Raw genomic sequence first — 18424 nt, forward strand, 5'->3', positions numbered from 1 at the left:
TTATCCAGACCAGGCCACCATACATACCCCCTGGCCAGGGCCTTCATCCTGACCACTCCAGGATGACCCTTGTGTAACATTTTCATAACCTGTAATCTGAGGTTGGGGGGAATGATCACTCTGTCTCCCCACAGAACACAATCATGCATCACAGATAGTTCTAAGCGTTTTGTCTTGTACTCTGAGACCCCATGGTCTTCTCCATTAGGCGGCCATCCTTTTAAAATAAATTGTAATACTTTATGCAATACCGGATCATTTCTGGTTTCAATGGCTACTTCATGTGCAGTCACTAAGGGGTCAGTTTGTAAGTCTATAAGCAGAACATCAGCTACCGGAGCGGGGTCTTCAACCCGCAGACCTAAAGGGAAACGGCTAAGTCCGTCTGCATGGTTGATTAATGAACCCCCCTTATGGACTAGTACATAGTCATACCCCGCTAAGAATATTGCCCACCTGGACATTCTCGGAGACATAAATGGAGGGGTAGGGCGACCAGTGGCTAACAGACCCAATAGAGGCTTGTGGTCTGTAACTAATTGGAAGGGGCATCCCAATAAATAATGGTGAAATTTTTTCACCCCAGCTACCAGTGCCAGAGCCTCTCTATCGATCTGCGCATAGTTTCTTTCAGCTAGGGATAAGGTTCTGGAGAAATAAGCCACTGGGGCTTCTTGCCCATTAGGGAAAACATGAGCCAATACTCCGCCCACGCCGTACGGTGAAGCATCGCAGGTGAGTCTGAGTGGAAGGGTTGAGCTATACTGAATGACCACACTGTTTGAAGACAGGAGATTTTGAGAGCCAGAGAAGTCATCCGGAAGGATGGCTCGGCAGACAGGTGCGATGTGTCCCCGCTTGTCACAGCGTCGGCAGAAGGCGTCCTTGAAAGGGCACCGGGATCTTGGATGTTGTCCTCGGCATTCGGCACAGGGCAGGTAAGTTGGACGGGGCTGTCTGGAAGTCGGTCCACGAATTTGACAGCAGTAGTCATCACATGGGTCTTGATCTTGTAGCTGGTAGTCGTACGGTCGAGTCATCTGGGAACGGTGGCTGTCAGAGATCTTGCAGACTGTTGGTAATTTATCATTAGTTTTAAGGTCGGCTGCTGCGGCTTCGGCCACCTCAGCCGTTTGAGCTGCTTTGATTACATCTTGAAGTGTTGACTCCTCGGTTACCAGCAGCTTATTCCGAATAGTGACATTTCGCATGCCAAAAATTATTGCATCCGTCAACCGCGCCTCAGGATTCTCAAACTGGCATTTCGCTAAAATTGTTCTGAGGCGAGTTGCAAATTGATTAATTGACTCGCCTTCAGCCTGTGCAGTGCGCGAGAATTGGTGCCTGTAAACTCGAGCAGGCTTTGTTGGCTTAAAATGAGAAGCCAGTTTTTCCTTTAAAACATCCCACGGTACAGAGTTAGCGGGCTCAGGATCCGTTAAAGTGCCTGCTAACTCAAAAATTTGAGACCCACAATAATTTAAAAATAGGGCCCTTTTCCTGCTGTCTTCAGCATCTCGCATGCCGGCTGCCTCAAGAAAAATATCAAATTTTGCCATATAGGCAGTCCAGGTAGACCTCTCGGGGTCAAAGAGCTCTGGCGGCTGGATGATCGAAGGGGTCGACATTCTATATTTTTTCTAATTTTCCGAGAGAAAAAAAATGACCTCTAGACCCTCGTCGCCAATGTAATAGATGCAATACACGGTTACGATGAAATTCTCTTTATTCGGAGCCGCGCTATTTATATGAACTCGCCCAGCAACAGCGGCGGCTGACAGCTCCTCGATATTGGCGCCAGAATACAACAGCCAATCAGCAACAGGTAAACATTTACAGTACTTCTACTTAGTTCTGCTTAACAACAAGTGTCAGAAACAATTCCTAATATTATTATCTAATATATAACACTTATGTTCACTTTCCCATTAAAAACACTTCCCTCCTGAACCTTATTTAACCCTTTAACATATTTAAATGTTTCGATCATGTCCCCCCTTTTCCTTCTGTCCTCCAGACTATACAGATTGAGTTCATTAAGTCTTCCCTGATACGTTTTATGCTTAAGACCTTCCACCATTCTTGTAGCCCGTCTTTGGACCCGTTCAATTTTGTCAATATCTTTTTGTAGGTGAGGTCTCCAGAACTGAACACAGTATTCCAAATGTGGTCTCACCAGCGCTCTATATAGTGGGATCATAATCACCCTCTTCCTGCTTGTTATACCTCTAGCTATGCAGCCAAGCATCCTACTTGTTTTTCCTACTGCCCGACCACACTGCTCACCCATTTTGAGAGTGTCGGAAATTGCAAATGACCCTCTGTCCACAGCGAATATCAATCCTTCCATTCCCTGCCATCCAGTCAGAGCTGAAGATGCTTCTTGGATAAAAAATGTCTTCGAAATGTCTTCAAATAAAAACCAAGTTCATTTTCCTCTTGAAAAAGGCAACTTGGAGTAATAGGAATTATCATTGTTATCAACATTAATTAGCCAGAATTTCAAAAGTCTTTTGAATTTGGGACTGAGTGAACAACAATCATATGCTGCAACGTTGTACCTGTCAATGACTATTTCAGCTTCAATCGCAACAACACAAGAGCACGCAACAGATTCAAACTTAATATTATCCGCTCCAAACTTGACTGTAAAAAATATGATTTCAGCAACCGAGTTGTCGAAGCGTGGAACTCATTACCTGACTCAGTAGTGTCAACCCCTAACCCCAAACATTTTTCCCTTAGACTATCCACGATTGACCTCTCCAGGTTCCTTAGAGGTCAGTAAGGGGCGTGCATAAGTGCACCAGTGTGCCTTCCGTCCCCTGTCTAATTGTCTCTCCTTATCTCCTTTATCTTTTCTTCCTTTCAAATATGTTCACCTATACTTTTATATCTTTTCTTCTATTCTTTTCTTTACTTATATTATTACATATCTTTCTCTTAAATGTGTATTATGCATTGGACAAAATAAATAAATAAATAAATGAATGAACGAACGAACGAACGAACGAACGAACGAACAAGTAAGTAAGTAAGTAAGTAAGTAAGTAAGTAAGTAAGTAAGTAAGTAAGTAAGTAAGTAAGTAAGTAAGTAAGTAAATAAGTAAATAAAAATAATGAATGATGAAAAACAATCTTATTGCTCCTGGATGCATCTAGAGAAGTTTTGCAGAAAAAAACAGAAGTAACAGGCTGAAACAAAGTGTAAGATTTTTAGAACTGGGTCAAGCTTGTTGTTTTGATTTGCAGTGGGTAGCTGAATCATGTCTCCTGAACTTCTTTTCTCAGCAAATTTTGATTTTCCATTGTATTCAGGACCCCAAGGAAGAGTGGAAAAAATGAAAAAGATCAGACACAGAATGCTTCCTTTCCATTATGATGCTCCTGTGCGATTCTCTTTGCCTAGCCTTCATAATGGATTTTACAGGAACGTTTATTATATATTGTGTAACATATATGCATGTTTCAAAGGAAAATAATAACGCCCAGTAATTCCCCTGAAGACTGACCTCAGAACAGAATCCATACATTTTTACCTCTCTTTTTTTGCTGACTGTTGTAGACAATCATATTCCCTAAACAATGGGATATTCTCCCTGAGATCTTCATAAGTGAAGGAGCTATCAAAAAGACTATGCCAATTTCATCAGGTAATAAAGCAGCTGCTAGAGGTTGGTTGTTAAGGGAAGGCAGTTATTTGGCAGAACATCTTATTGTACTAAATATATTGTTCATGTGCTTTCTTATTGGAAAGTGGGAAGGTGAGATCACCTCAGGAGGAAAAAATTGGGATAGCGGGAGTATTTTTTCTCAGCATTTTAATTTATGTTCACAAAGCTTTCACTTCCTTTACCACAGTTTCTCCAGTATAGCATTCTCATCTTGTGGTCTTATTACTTCTACTTGTACACCCAGGATGGCTTTTATATTTCATTATTTATTAAATTTATATGCTGCCCACCTCTCCCAGAGGTGATTTTAGGTGGTTTACAAAAGAGTAAAAGCAACAGTATATAATAGGGGTATCGAACATGTAGCCGGTGGGGCAGATGTGGCCCACGATAGGCTGTAGAATTGACCTGTGGGCTGTCCTGGAGATACTGAGGGACTGGCCTCTCACACCCCAGTCTCAGCGACACCCACCCAATTGGCTGTGATGACCAGGTCATGCCTACCTCGGCCCCCCAAGAAACATAGAAACATAGAAGACTGATGGCAGAAAAAGACTTCATGATCCATCTAGTCTGCCCTTATACTATTTCCTGTATTTTATCTTAGAATGGATATATGTTTATCCCAGGCATGTTTAAATTCAGTAACTGTGGATTTACCAACCACGTCTGCTGGAAGTTTGTTCCAAGGATCGACTACTCTTTCAACATGAGAAAATATTATTTTACTAAAATGTTGTAGAATTGACGAGACAGAAGCCAGCACTTTAGATGAAGGAAAGGTTTATTGCGCAGGTTCAAGCACAAGATAACAAAATAAATGGCCTGAACCCCGAATGGGTGTCAGAATCCCTCTTTTATACCCTTGGAGTACACAATAGCTTGGGGGAGCATAAGTTGCCATATATGGCTATAACAGTTTGTGGAAAATAACAGTTTTCGATATATATCATCAGTTGGCATGTGTACATGGGAACATCCTGTTTCTCCCAGCATAAAAAGAGAACCGTATACAGACACAAAAGCCCAAAAACACATTTCCAGTAAGCAAGTCCCCCCACACATTTTCCCTACTTCCTTATCTTAGCTGCAGCTGCTGATTATACAGAAAGCAATAATAGCCAAGGTTATTGTGACCTGAACCAAAGCCTTGGGCCTTCATCCAAGTTAACTTTGGTTCACCCATCTACTTTATTCCCCCCTTTGCGACTCTTCTTCCTCAGCAAGGAGAGTCGCATACTCAGTTTCCGCAGTTTCCGCATCCAATGCAGCATATGCAGCTTCATTACGATCTTTAGCAAATTCCCACATAGCCATAACCTGAGCAGTAGCTTTACGCTCAGCCAGTAATGATAAACTATCGGATATAGTCTTAATGAAGACAGGTAAGATACAAGGTAAAAGTACACAGCCCGCAGCAATTAACCCAATAAATGCCACTATTGCCTGTAACCCAGGCAACTTAGGAAACCAAGTACCGAACATATCTGTCAAATTAATGCCCTTCCATACCTGATCTGGATTATGGGTCAATTGTCGTATCTCCTTAGTGAGCTGCTTAATTACCTTTCCAGTATCATCTATCTGTAAGCAGCAAGTGGAAAGATTAAACTTCCCACAAACTCCTCCCTCCTTCGCCAGGAGGTAATCCAATGCCAACCTATTTCGATACACAGCAGTCCGAAGCTTGGTAGAGGTTTCCGATAGATAATTCAAAGCAAAATCTATCCTCCTTCCAGATAAGTCAAGGACTGCCTGTAGCCGAATGATCCTATTTAACATATAAACCGGTGTCCGGTATCCCCAGGACCCATCCTCCGCCCATGTAGCCTTCCCATATGTACACACAATCCGTTCTGAGCTCCAAACCTCACTTTCCTCATATTCAGCCAAGGTCTTACAAGGGAACCCAGAAAAGGTATTATCCTGGTTATCTGTGTCCTCTATATCTCGCCGTCTTCTGTCGCGTGGGCCAATGGGTTCATACAGGGGGACACCTAACATTTGGCGAGTCGCTATCGGCAATAAGAAAAATGAAGGTTTAATCCAGCCTAACACACAGGAGCCAGACCAATTACTAGGTAGGGCCTCGTAGGCTATCTTGCCACATATCCAATACATATTCTGAGGAGCTACCCATTCTTCCCCCTGACCTACAGACCCAAGGTATTTAAGATTTGTAGTATCAAATTTCACAGGTTCAGTAGCATTCCCCGGGGAAATCCACTTTTCATAAGCTAAATCCCAATATCCCAAACAAATCAAGTGCCCAACATTCACATTACCCATTCTCATAAAGCAATTTCTACCCACTAAGTTAGTGGTTAAAGTCCACATGGTTCCTGTCACTCTTTCCCTCTTAGGTATGTTGCCAGTAACAGACAGATTATTAAAAACAAGGGGCTCCGCCTCCAAGGCCTCCCATGGCCATTGTTCCCCCATATTCGTCCCTCCACACACAAAACAATTCCCAACAGTCAGTGTCTTTGCTACTTTCTCAGCCATTTCAACAAACAAATTTTTGGCTGTGTCACTTATTGGCAGGGGCTTTTCCAGTTTCCTAAGGGAACCATAAACAGACCACCCCAAGGTTCGCACTTCCCCTGCAACCACCTTCCACATTTTAACTGAGAGATAGGTAATAGGATCCCTTCCTAGCCCATTTATGCCAAAGGCAAACGTAGTTCCTGAGGGAATAGAACGATCAACCTCTATCTGTACAATGTTTCCAAAGAGCCTCCTAAAAGACCGTACATACGGACACCCTTTATAAGTGTTTTTCTCAATATCCCCAGTGTACGCACACACACAACTCCATCCAGAACAGTTATCTGTATTGCCACACGGATTCCATCTCCCTGTATCCGCATTATCACTGGCGGGATCTACCTCACACAAATACTTTTCATTTAATTGATATGTCTGGATCCATCCATCATTTCCACAGTGTGACCCATGTGCACTACCATAATTATTACTCAAAGCTTTGCAAGCATCAAATGTGAATATCACAGGCGCCAAAGTTCTATCCACCACAGGATGACAAGTGAGGTAGTCCCTGAACTCATCAGATGGTCGTCCTACCCACAACGTGAAATTCAGACGTATTGGAGTACTAGGATCATAACACTTGACATTCCCTTTCTGCATACAAAGACTATACATTGTTCCATTTGCAATACAATTCCGCCCTGTTGGGGCACATTCCTTAGGTCTCATAGTGTGGTATACTATAGTATGAACAGTTCGGATCCCTATTTTAGCCTTCGTAATGCATGGGGTACACTCATCCAACGAAGAAGGGGTAATTGATCCCGGTGCCATGTGGTTCGAGGGAGTACGAGCAGGAGTAAGTGAACGCCTATAACACATAACACCCTGTGTCCCATTACACCTGCTATACTCCTTCCCAGAATAATGACATGGAGTAAAGTCAAATTGCGTACATGACGAGGGGATCCCAAGTGTTGACGTAAAGACATCCTCATAAACAAAACACTCTATGCAAGTACCCGGATTTCCCCTTTTCCTATAGTCAACACTACGAGACACTCTCCTATTCTTTTTACCCCTTTGTTTCTTTCGTGTATTCTGTCCCCGTCGATGCCCAGTCGCTACCGGTGGGAAACGCACAATACAAGTGCCTTTCCAGCCCGGTTTCAACTGCTCCACCGTAACAATTGTATCCCACCCCCAAAACATTGGGGGTCCACAATCCAATGTTATATAATCACTAATACTCTGTGGCCCAATCGGCTGGGTGTCCGCACACATTCCCCTCCTCAAGATATATCCTATATGATAACAAGCATCCGGATTGGTATGTTGCCTAACCAAGCATACTTCTGTCATTATTTTGTCAAAAGCCTGAGCATACTGACACGGGTGAGGCATAACACCAACCCAACAGCTGGGAGTTATCTTGATGGGAGGATACCCATCACATTCACCAGACCCCACCACATATGACTGAGTAATCCCAGGTTCCTCGCCAGACAGGCTCCATTGTCCCAAATTGTGAATACATACATGATTAGCATGAACAAAACCCAAAAGCAAAAGCAATATATATATCCCAAAACCCCTTGACCCCTTCATCCCAGCTTCTCCCGTGCGTTGAAAACCAGCTTCCGGTGTGGTTTAGCAGGGGGGGCTTTGTCTTCACCACTGTGCGTTGAAGACCTGTTGCCGGTAAGGTCTCTGCAGAGTGGCCTTTCCTCGTCCCACAACCTGTATTAATTTATGATATATATATATATACTAAAAGCAAAACTCACAGCAATTAATACACCGAAAGCAAAGCAGAAGAGGATAGTATTCAAGATCACTTTCGCGTAAGCTTCAATTTCATTGGATCAGCAGTCAGTTTCACCCTCCATTCCTCATCTGCTGCTTTCTTCACTCGAGACCAATGTATCCAAGATTTGGACTCAGCTATCTTAATAGCAAGGGGAGATGACATGATTACAACATATGGCCCCTTCCATCTCCCCTGTAATGGCTCTTTCTTCCAATGCTTCACCCACACCCTGTCCCCCGGCTGAAAGGCATGGCACTTGGTTACAAGCCTTGGGGGGGATTGTTCTAATACATATCGTCTAAGTTTTTCAACTTGCTTATTTAATTCTTGTACCATTTCCAAAGTCCACACTCCCCCCTTATGGCCCAATTCAGGCCATCCAGCCAAATTTCTCCGAAGAAGAGTGGGTGGACGCCCGAACATTAGCTCATAAGGTGAAAGCCGGTGCTGCATTCTCGGAGCACTCCTTATGGAATAAAGGGCCAATGGTAAAGCGTCCGGCCACTTCAGATGCGATTCCGTACAAATCTTAGTAATCCTCTCCTTCAAAGTGCGATTCATCCTCTCAACAGGAGCCCCTGATTGAGGGTGAAATGCACTGTGGAAACGCCATCTGATACCCACCGCCTCCGCCACTCCTTGATTTACTTGATCAACAAATTCCGGCCCGTTGTCGCTAGAAATAAATGAAGGACTCCCAAACCGCGGAATAATCTCCTTAAGTAAAATCCGAGCCACTTCCCTAGCCTTTTTGGTTTTAGTAGGAAAAGCCTCGGGCCACCCAGTATATCTATCTACAACCACCAACATCGCCTTATAAAATCCACAACGTGGCATATCAGTGAAATCAATCATTACTGTATCCATAGGAAAATATGAAACTGGTATAGCCCCAGGCGGCATGACTGGTCCCTGCCTAGGGTTAACCTTGGCACATGTATCACATTGGTGCACCACTTTATTAGCTATTCCAGCCAACCTATCAACATAATAATCTCGACTCAAAGCCGTTTCCAAAGCAGTCTTGCCCATATGGGTGGCATCATGCGAGAGCTGAACCAATTGCCAAGTCATTGAAGCCGGTACATATATTCGACCATCCGGTAAAACATACCAACCATCCTTAACAACCGCCTTCAAATCATTTACCGCCCTCACACATTCAGTGATTGTGTAAGACGGAGTGAGAGTAGGCGGTATCACTCCCAAATCCTGGGCTATATGTATAGATAGGTCGGGTCTCGGGCCATCCCGAAGGGCAGCCGCCCGAGCCTCTGCATCCGCTGCCCGATTCCCAAGCACCACCATATCATCCCCCCTTTGATGCCCCTTACAATGCATCACCGCCACCCTCTTAGGTCGTTGGACTGCTGCAATCAAGCGCTGAATCAAATGACCATGCTGAATAAATTTCCCAGCTGAATCCCGAAAACCTCGTTCCTTATATACAGCTCCATGGGCATGCAATGTCAAAAATGCATATTTGCTATCCGTCCAAACATTCAACGTTTCACCTGCAGCCCTCTCCAGGGCACGGATTAAAGCCCATAATTCCGCCACTTGTGCACTATACCCCCCTCCTAATGGTGCACTCTCGATGACGCGTTCATCATCCACAATTGCATACCCTGCCACTCTATATCCCTCATGCATATAACTAGAACCATCCGTATACCAATTACGATCTGCCTTTTGTAAAGGAACATCAGATAGATCAGGCCGTGTGGAATATACCTCTTCAAGTACTTGCACACAATCATGCTCTATCCCCCCTTCAGTTTCCACCGGCAACAAAGTAGCAGGGTTCAAGGTATTTGATATCGTCAACCTCACATTAGGATTTTCAATCATCATTGCCTGATACTTCACCAACCTCTGACTACTTATCCACAAATGACCCTTTTGATCCAAAATAGACTGCACAGCATGTGGGGTATGGACACAAATTGTACTAGAAAAGGTTAGCTTATTACAATCTTGTACCAATTCGGCAATAGCTGCCAAAACCTTCAAACAATGCGGCCACCCTTGTGCCACCCCATCAAGTTGCTTTGACAAATAAGCCACCGGTTGCTGCCAACTGCCCAACTGCTGAGTTAAAACCCCCAAAGCTATATTCTTCCTAGTATCCACATACAAGTTGAAAGGCTTATTCAAGTTAGGCAACGCCAATGCCGGAGCACTGGCCAATGCCCTTTTAATTTCCTCAAAGGCTTTTCTCTGTTCATCCCCCCAAACAAACGGGTCATTATTGCCCCCCTTCGTGGAGGTATAGAGAGGCGCAGCCATGAGGGCATAATTCGGGATCCAGATCCGACAAAAGCCAGCCAAACCCAAAAAGCCTCTCAACTGTCTCCTATTATTTGGGGGCACAATAGACAATACTGCTAGCTTCCTTTCTGGCCCCAGTGCCCTTTTCCCCTGCTCAATGTCATATCCAAGATACCTCACTTTTTCCTGCACCAATTGTGCCTTTTTTCGGGATACCCTATAACCACATTGCAACAATAATACAAGCAAAGCATTAGTGTTATCCCAACACAAATCCTCTGATTGCCCTGTAACCAAAACATCATCTACATATTGCAATATTGTATCTCCTTGCTGTCTAGGTACATAATATACCAAATCCTTAGCCAAAGCTGTCCCAAACAACGTCGGTGAATTTTTAAAACCTTGAGGTAAACGAGTCCATGCATACTGCCTCTTAGCCCCCGTCTCTGGATTCTCCCATTCAAAAGCAAACAGCGGCTGGCTAATTGGATGTATTGGGATCGTAAAAAATGCATCCTTTAAATCTATCACAGAAAACCACTTTGCCCTCGGTGGAATCAAACTCAACAGTGTATAAGGGTTGGGCACTGCCGGGTGAATGGTAACTGTCATACTATTTACCACCCTCAAATCCTGCACAGGCCTATAAGATCCATCCGGTTTCCGTATTGGCAAAATCGGGGTATTCCATGGGGATTGAATAGGGACCAAAATTCCAGCTTTTAAATACTTTTGGATACAATCATAAATTGCTGCTATTGCTTCCCTAGAACAAGGGCGCTGCCTAATGTTCACAGGAGTGGCATGCGGTTTCACTTCCACTATAATGGGGGGGTGATGTGAGGCAAAGCCGGGGGGGTTATCTTCAGCCCACAGACCAGGCACCGCAAACCCCCTCCACTTTTCTGACACCTCCTGCTCCACTTCCTTAGCCACCATCAATCTCCACATTGTCTCAGGGCGATGACTAAGCGTTATAGATTGCCTTCCCTCATTAAACGAAATAGTGGCTCCTAATTTATTCAATAAATCCCTGCCCAGCAATGGCACAGGGCATTCCGGAATATACACAAACTCATGTCTGAGCTCAGAACCATTAAATTCACAGGTGACTGGGTTCAAAATTTGTCTCCCGACTACCCGTCCAGACACCCCCTGAACTTGTATTTCATGGGGCCCTGGAGGGGCAATCTGCGTATTCACTACTGATCGACCAGCCCCTGTATCCACCAAAAACGTAGTCTGATGACCCCCAATATTCATTGTAACCATAGGCTCAGGGGGGGTCTGCTCTAAGCCAGGTCCCCATCACGCAGTCCATCCAGTGCCTGCCAAGCCAATTCCTTCAACCTGAGCGGCATTCTCTGGGGCTACTCCGGCTAATCCTGTAGCTCCCCCACCTATGGGATTTCCTCGTGCATTTCCTCCTCTATAGGGGAACCGAGGGGGGCCTCCGCGGCCCATTCCTTGCCCCCGCCCCCCAAAAGGTCGTCCAAATGACCGTCTCCACTCACTTTGTCCCCACCGTGCCCCCTGTGGGCATTCCCATTTCCAATGTCCTTCCAACTTACATATCGCACATTGATTCGGTCCCAAACCTACCCTGCCTTGAAAACCAGCTCTGCCCTGAAACCCAGTCCTTCCTGGAAACCCTGGCCTTCCTTGTAACGCCACCGCCAACAACTCAGCCTTCTTATGCATCCGCGCATCCTTTTCCTTCTTCTCCACCTTATCCCTATTCACAAACACCTTACGTGCCACCTCTAACAACTCTGTAGTATTCTTTCCCAAAGCTCCTTCTAACTTTTGCAGCTTCTTCCTTATATCTTCATAGCTCTGAGCTATAAACCTCTCGTTCAACATTCTTACATTATCCTCTGATCTTGGGTTCACTTGCGTATACATTTCATATGCTTCAATCAAACGCTGAAGGAAGCTCTCTGGGCTTTCCTCTGACCCCTGCATCACCAGGGAGGGCTTGGACATATTTACTGGCGGCTTCCCTGCCTTCTTTAAAGCAATCACTGTCACATTCTGGTATTCCCTAAGGGCTGTTCTATGAGCCGGGTCAGTCGGGTCCCACCCTGGATTCTGCTCTGGTGCAAATTCCACCATCCGTGGCCCTAAATCCTGCTCATTTGGAAACCTTTCCTTAATATGAGTTCGCACCGCAGCTCTCCATTTCTCCCTTTCCTCCGGGGTCAATAATGTGCTTAACAACTGTTGTATATCCTGCCAATTAGGGTTATGAGTCTGCATAATAGTTTGAAACAAATCAGCCAACTCAGTTGGTTTAACCGACAACGGCCCATAGTGCTGCTTCCAATTGAGCAAATCAGTTGTTGAGAAGGGGACATACTGAAAACACGGTCTATATTCCAAATCCCCAGTCTGAGCATTCACCACTTGCTGATCCATTTGACGCAACGGAGCCATAAAATCTCTCTGCCTCTCCTCTAGTTTTGCCGCTTCCTCCCTGGCTGCCTCAGCCCTCGCAGTCACAGCCCTTGTCTGTATTCGATCAATCGCTCCAGCCCCCCTCTCACTACCTGCTCCATATGCCATTCCTTCACCACCCCCTTCCCTTTTGGCAGGCCCCACAGCCTCTCCTTCCTCATCATCCGATAGTGCAGCAGCCGCTGCCATCTGTGCATTATCAACCGGGGGTGACACTTGTGCATATGGCGGGGGCCTGATTATTTCCTCCTCAGCCTGTCCCAACACCTTCTTCTTAGAGTCTAACACCTTCGATTCTTGCCTTTTCACAATTCCCTTCGCAGTTCCTCCTTTACTCAGCATATTCTTAGCCTTTTCCTTCCGTGGTCTAGCCACACACAAACGTACCATTTCAGCCTGACATTGCAAAAGCTCCCCTGACTTTTCTGCCACCGCATTTTCCCATGCCTCTATATATTGCAACTGATTGGGGTACTTCTCCTCATTTACAACTATCTTTCCCCACACATCATCTATAATTTGGTCTTTAAACGTTCCCTCCGGTGGCCACCCCACCCCCAAATGAGGCCATTGTTGTTGGCATAAAAAACGCAGCCTCTCCTTAGTTGCCCTAGGACGGGGGGGCTTGTAATCACTATGATTGAAATAAGTATCAAAACCCTTCAGCATGCATTCCAGTGGGGTACTGGGAACGCTTCCTCCACCACCCATTCTACCCTAACCACACTACCTCCGGCCCACAGTGCTGGACTTTCCAACAGTCACTGAAGGGAACCGCGAAGGTTTAACCACCCACACAGCCTACACAGACTTCGTTAGGACAATCGCCCCGAGTCCAGGGGGGTGATCAGACCCCCTCTTCGATCTTCAAATGAGACCGGTACCACTTAAATTTACAAATACTCGCCTGCAGACGTCTTCCCAAACCTTCCTGGCCAGGATACCAATCCGTTCAGACCTCCTTTCCTTCCCTCAAGGGATCTTGGGCTCACCGTCAGCTCCGTCGGTCCCAGCAGGGTGTCACTGCAGTCTCCCGGAGGCTTGCTCCCCCGTGGCGCCTGGAGAATGTTCAGCAGTGGCCCCCGGATGGGCCCGAGGGGTCAGGCTACCCTCAGCGAAATATCGCCTCGCTTACTGTCCCATCTGGGGTGCCAGAAAATGTTGTAGAATTGACGAGACAGAAGCCAGCACTTTAGATGAAGGAAAGGTTTATTGCGCAGGTTCAAGCACAAGATAACAAAATAAATGGCCTGAACCCCGAATGGGTGTCAGAATCCCTCTTTTATACCCTTGGAGTACACAATAGCTTGGGGGAGCATAAGTTGCCATATATGGCTATAACAGTTTGTGGAAAATAACAGTTTTCGATATATATCATCAGTTGGCATGTGTACATGGGAACATCCTGTTTCTCCCAGCATAAAAAGAGAACCGTATACAGACACAAAAGCCCAAAAACACATTTCCAGTAAGCAAGTCCCCCCACACATTTTCCCTACTTCCTTATCTTAGCTGCAGCTGCTGATTATACAGAAAGCAATAATAGCCAAGGTTATTGTGACCTGAACCAAAGCCTTGGGCCTTCATCCAAGTTAACTTTGGTTCACCCATCTACTTTAGAAAGAGTAGTAGATCCTTGGAACAAACTTCCAGCAGATGTGGTTGGTAAATCCACAGTAACTCAATTTAAACATGCCTGGGATAAACATTGCTTAGAGTGTTGTTGTTTCCAAATTCCTAAAAGCATGTTTTCTGGGGTGTATTCTATTTCTTCCTCCATGATTTCTGTGAGCCATTTGGGGGTTGTTTTCCATATATTTTGAATTTTGGGGAGAAAAAGATATATTTTCATAGCTACCATGTATTTGAAAGTTCCTTACCTTCTTTTGCTTTATAATATGGCTGATTTGAGAGCCAGTTTGGTATAGTGGTTTAGGCTTCAGTCTAAAAACTAGGGCAGGAGTTCTCAGGCCTACGAAAGATGCAATGGAAAACTATGACTGAAAAACCTTGCTAAGGGTGGCATACAAATCTAATTAATAATAATAATAATAATAATAATAATAATAACAACAACAATAATAATAATAATAATAATAATAATAATAATAATAATAATTATTATTATTATTATTATTATTATTATTATTATTATTATTATTATTATTACTGGGACTTGTCTGGGTAGTTTCCAAAAATTGAAGAAGATTGAAGAAAAATAGAGACTGAATTAGTTCATTACTTTCATTTTGTAGTAGTTTTCAGTTTTGAAAGATACCTTCTAAATAATTTTTGAGGGGCCCACTCATTTACATAACAGTTATTATTAAACTGCTCCTGATATGAATGCATTTAACTTAACTTACCTAGTGTCTCGTTTATAGAGCACCTTTTAAATATTGACTGATTCTGTTGCAGTAAGCAACTAGCTTTTTAAAGAAAATGTTTATTTAAATTATTTAAAATGTTTTCAGAGTTGAGGATTATCAAGCAAGTTTTGAAATACGGAATTCTTCTTTTAGCATTCTTCCTTGTTCCATCATGGTCTAATGAAAGATACAACATTATTTTGCATCACTTTTTGACTGATTATTTATGAAATTTATTCCTCCTTCAGTTTAAAAGAAAGTACATTAAAAAATGCATGGCAAAGACCCTTTGGTGGAAAATGCTGCTATAACAATTATTGCCCCATTTAACAGCTGGGCTTCTTCATTTGGTATTAAATGTAACTGCTGAGTCATTCTTGAGATAAAGTCTGAGTTACTATCACCCAAAATTGGGGGGAAAAACCCTACAAAGGAATGGCTTCATTTACTGCCTAAGCCAGTTGCTAAATAGATTTGCAGGGATTGGCTTCACACATCATACTGAGCTATAAATTACAGTTGCAGTTCAAAATACTGTAGTTATCTTTCTGCAACATGCTTTGTCAAAATCATGGTTACAACCAAGGGCAGATCGCTCCCGGTTTGGACTGGTTCTGTGAACTAGTAGTGGCAGCAGCAGGAGCACTGCCCACCACCCGGGAAGCTTATGCGCATGCACAGAACCATTGCGCATGCGTGAACCAGTAGTGATGGGATTTGGAACCCACTACTGTTACAAACCACAGTGATTAGACTCCAAATCTCAACCAGCAAATGCTCTGTCCTTCATATCGGCAAAAAGAATCAAAACTCCAAATACAAACTGAATCAACAAATTATCACAGATAATCCCCACTCGGTCAAAGACTTAAATGCCAAAGCCCATTGCAACAACATCGCCAAGAAGGCTTTAAGAGTTGTTAATCTAATCCTACATAGCTTCCACTCTGGCAATCTCACACTATAGCCCATCCTAGAATATAGCTCATCTGTTTGGAACCCATACCACATTTCTGACATTAATACCCCCGAAAATGTCCAGAGCTACTTCACCAGAAGAACTCTTCACTCCTCTACCTGTAACAGAATATCCTACGAAACTAGACTTACAATCCTGGGTCTAGAAAGCTTAGAACTAAGACGCCTCAAACATGATCTAAGTATTGCCCACAAGATCATATGCTGCAATGTCCTGCCTGTCAAAGACTACTTCAGCCTCAACCACAACAATACAAGAGCCCACAACAGATACAAGCTTAATATTAACCACTCCAAACTTGACTGTAAAAAATACGACTTTAGTAATCAAGTTGTCAAAGTGTGGAATTCACTACTGGACTCTGTAGTATCATCCCCTAACCCCCAACACTTTACCCTTATACTATCCATGGTTGACCTCACCAAGTTCCTAAGAGGTCAGTAAGGGGCGTACATAAGTGCACCAGAGTGCCTACCATCTCTTGTCATATTATCTCTCCTATATCTCCTATATCTTCCCTTCTATACCTATATCTTTTTCTGCTATTCTCTCATAGTTATATTTCACTCCTTTATTTTCTCCTCTATTCCCCCTTTAATACATTTTATCTGATTATATCCTCTATAACCCTCATTGTGTATTATTGTGTATTGGACAAAACAAACAAATAAATAAATACATTTTAAAACAATACCAACAAATCACATAATGGTTTAGTGTAGCCTAGGTACTGGAGGAGCTCTAACTTATTGATAATTGTATAATATACTGGTGAAGCTGGTTTAATTAGTTGAATGTTGGAATGGAAATGGCAAAGGCAGGTAAAAAATCCCCATAGAAACATAGAAGACTGACGGCAGAAAAAGACCTCATGGTCCATCTAGTCTGCCCTTATACTATTTCCTGTATTTTATCTTACAATGGATATATGTTTATCCCAGGCATGTTTAAATTCAGTTACTGTGGATTTACCAACCACGTCTGCTGGAAGTTTGTTTCAAGGACCTACTACTCTTTCAGTAAAATAATATTTTCTCATGTTGCCTTTGATCTTTCCCCCAACTAACTTCGGATTGTGTCCCCTTGTTCTTGTGTTCACTTTCCTATTAAAAACACTTCCCTCCTGAACCTTATTTAACCTTTTAACATATTTAAATGTTTCGATCATCTAGCCATGAAACAGAGGTCAGTTTGGCCAAGTTGCACTCAGTCACTTCACAAAGTTGTAATAAGGAGAAAGTGGTATCCTAAAATTATGTAAATACAATAAATGTTAATAGGCAATTCTATCTCGCCTCCCTCTACAATTCTAAGAAACGTAATACAGTTGCTCTGAGCAATCTGGGCTGGGTCATCATTCTGGTAGTGAGACATTACATGTTGAAGACAAGTAAATCCCCTAACCCTCCTCAGGAAACAACTGATGAGTTCTATGGAAACTGTCTGATAAGATTCATGTTCAGTCTCTAAAGATGGATCAGGTGAAAATCTTAGAAGCTTTGCCTGTTTCTTGATATAGTTCCTCAGAGCCCAGAAATGTGAATGGGGGATCCTGCTTCTGTATAAACACGTGCTTAGTTGGACTTGGCTTCATGAAAAGTAATAGTGGGCAGATGTGGGAGGAAATGAGCTGCAGACAACATAAAATAAATGCAATGTAAGCAGAGGGAACCAGAAGTTCAGCAGAAGGAAGTGAGGTAATGTGGTATGAATAAATGCCTTACATGCAGTATACAGTGTCCATCTAGATTGGCGCTATCCATGAAACTGTTAGCTAATATATTTCTTTCCTCAGGCTGAATAAAAGTTAGAAATTACCTCAGCAATTCTTCCTCCACCCCCCTTTTCTTCCCCCTCACATAACTCATGATAGAAAATACTGTCTCTGATCTTTCATTTGTTTTCACTTTAAGAATTGTCTAGAATGTCTTGTAGCTTTAGCTTCTCAATTTGACCTTAAAGAGAACAAATTCTATTCCGCACCAAGATGTCACCTTGTAACAAACTTGACATGTACCAGGATGCTTAAAGGCAGGCAATCATTTCTCCCAGAGCAATGTTTACCTAATTAAGAGCTTCACTGTGAGTCCCCAGTTAGTTAATTGTGTCATTAACAGCAGTTTTGACATGAAGAACAACTTGTGTCTTGAGTATTAGGCTGGCCCCTGTTACTGAAGCCCAATGGAGTTGCTCCCAAGAGAGCTGGCAGGCAACTGCTGCAGTTTGTTCAGTGCAAAATAGAATAATTGGTCCCCTGGGAAACGTTCTTTTCAGCTGCCAATACAGCTTGTTTTTCACGGTGAATAATTTTTTTTTAAAAAAAGCCAAGCTGCCATGACTTCTTGCTGCATATTAACTTGTGGCTTATACA

Source organism: Erythrolamprus reginae, chromosome 4 (assembly GCF_031021105.1).
Source record: "Erythrolamprus reginae isolate rEryReg1 chromosome 4, rEryReg1.hap1, whole genome shotgun sequence".
Taxonomy (NCBI): domain Eukaryota; kingdom Metazoa; phylum Chordata; class Lepidosauria; order Squamata; family Dipsadidae; genus Erythrolamprus; species Erythrolamprus reginae.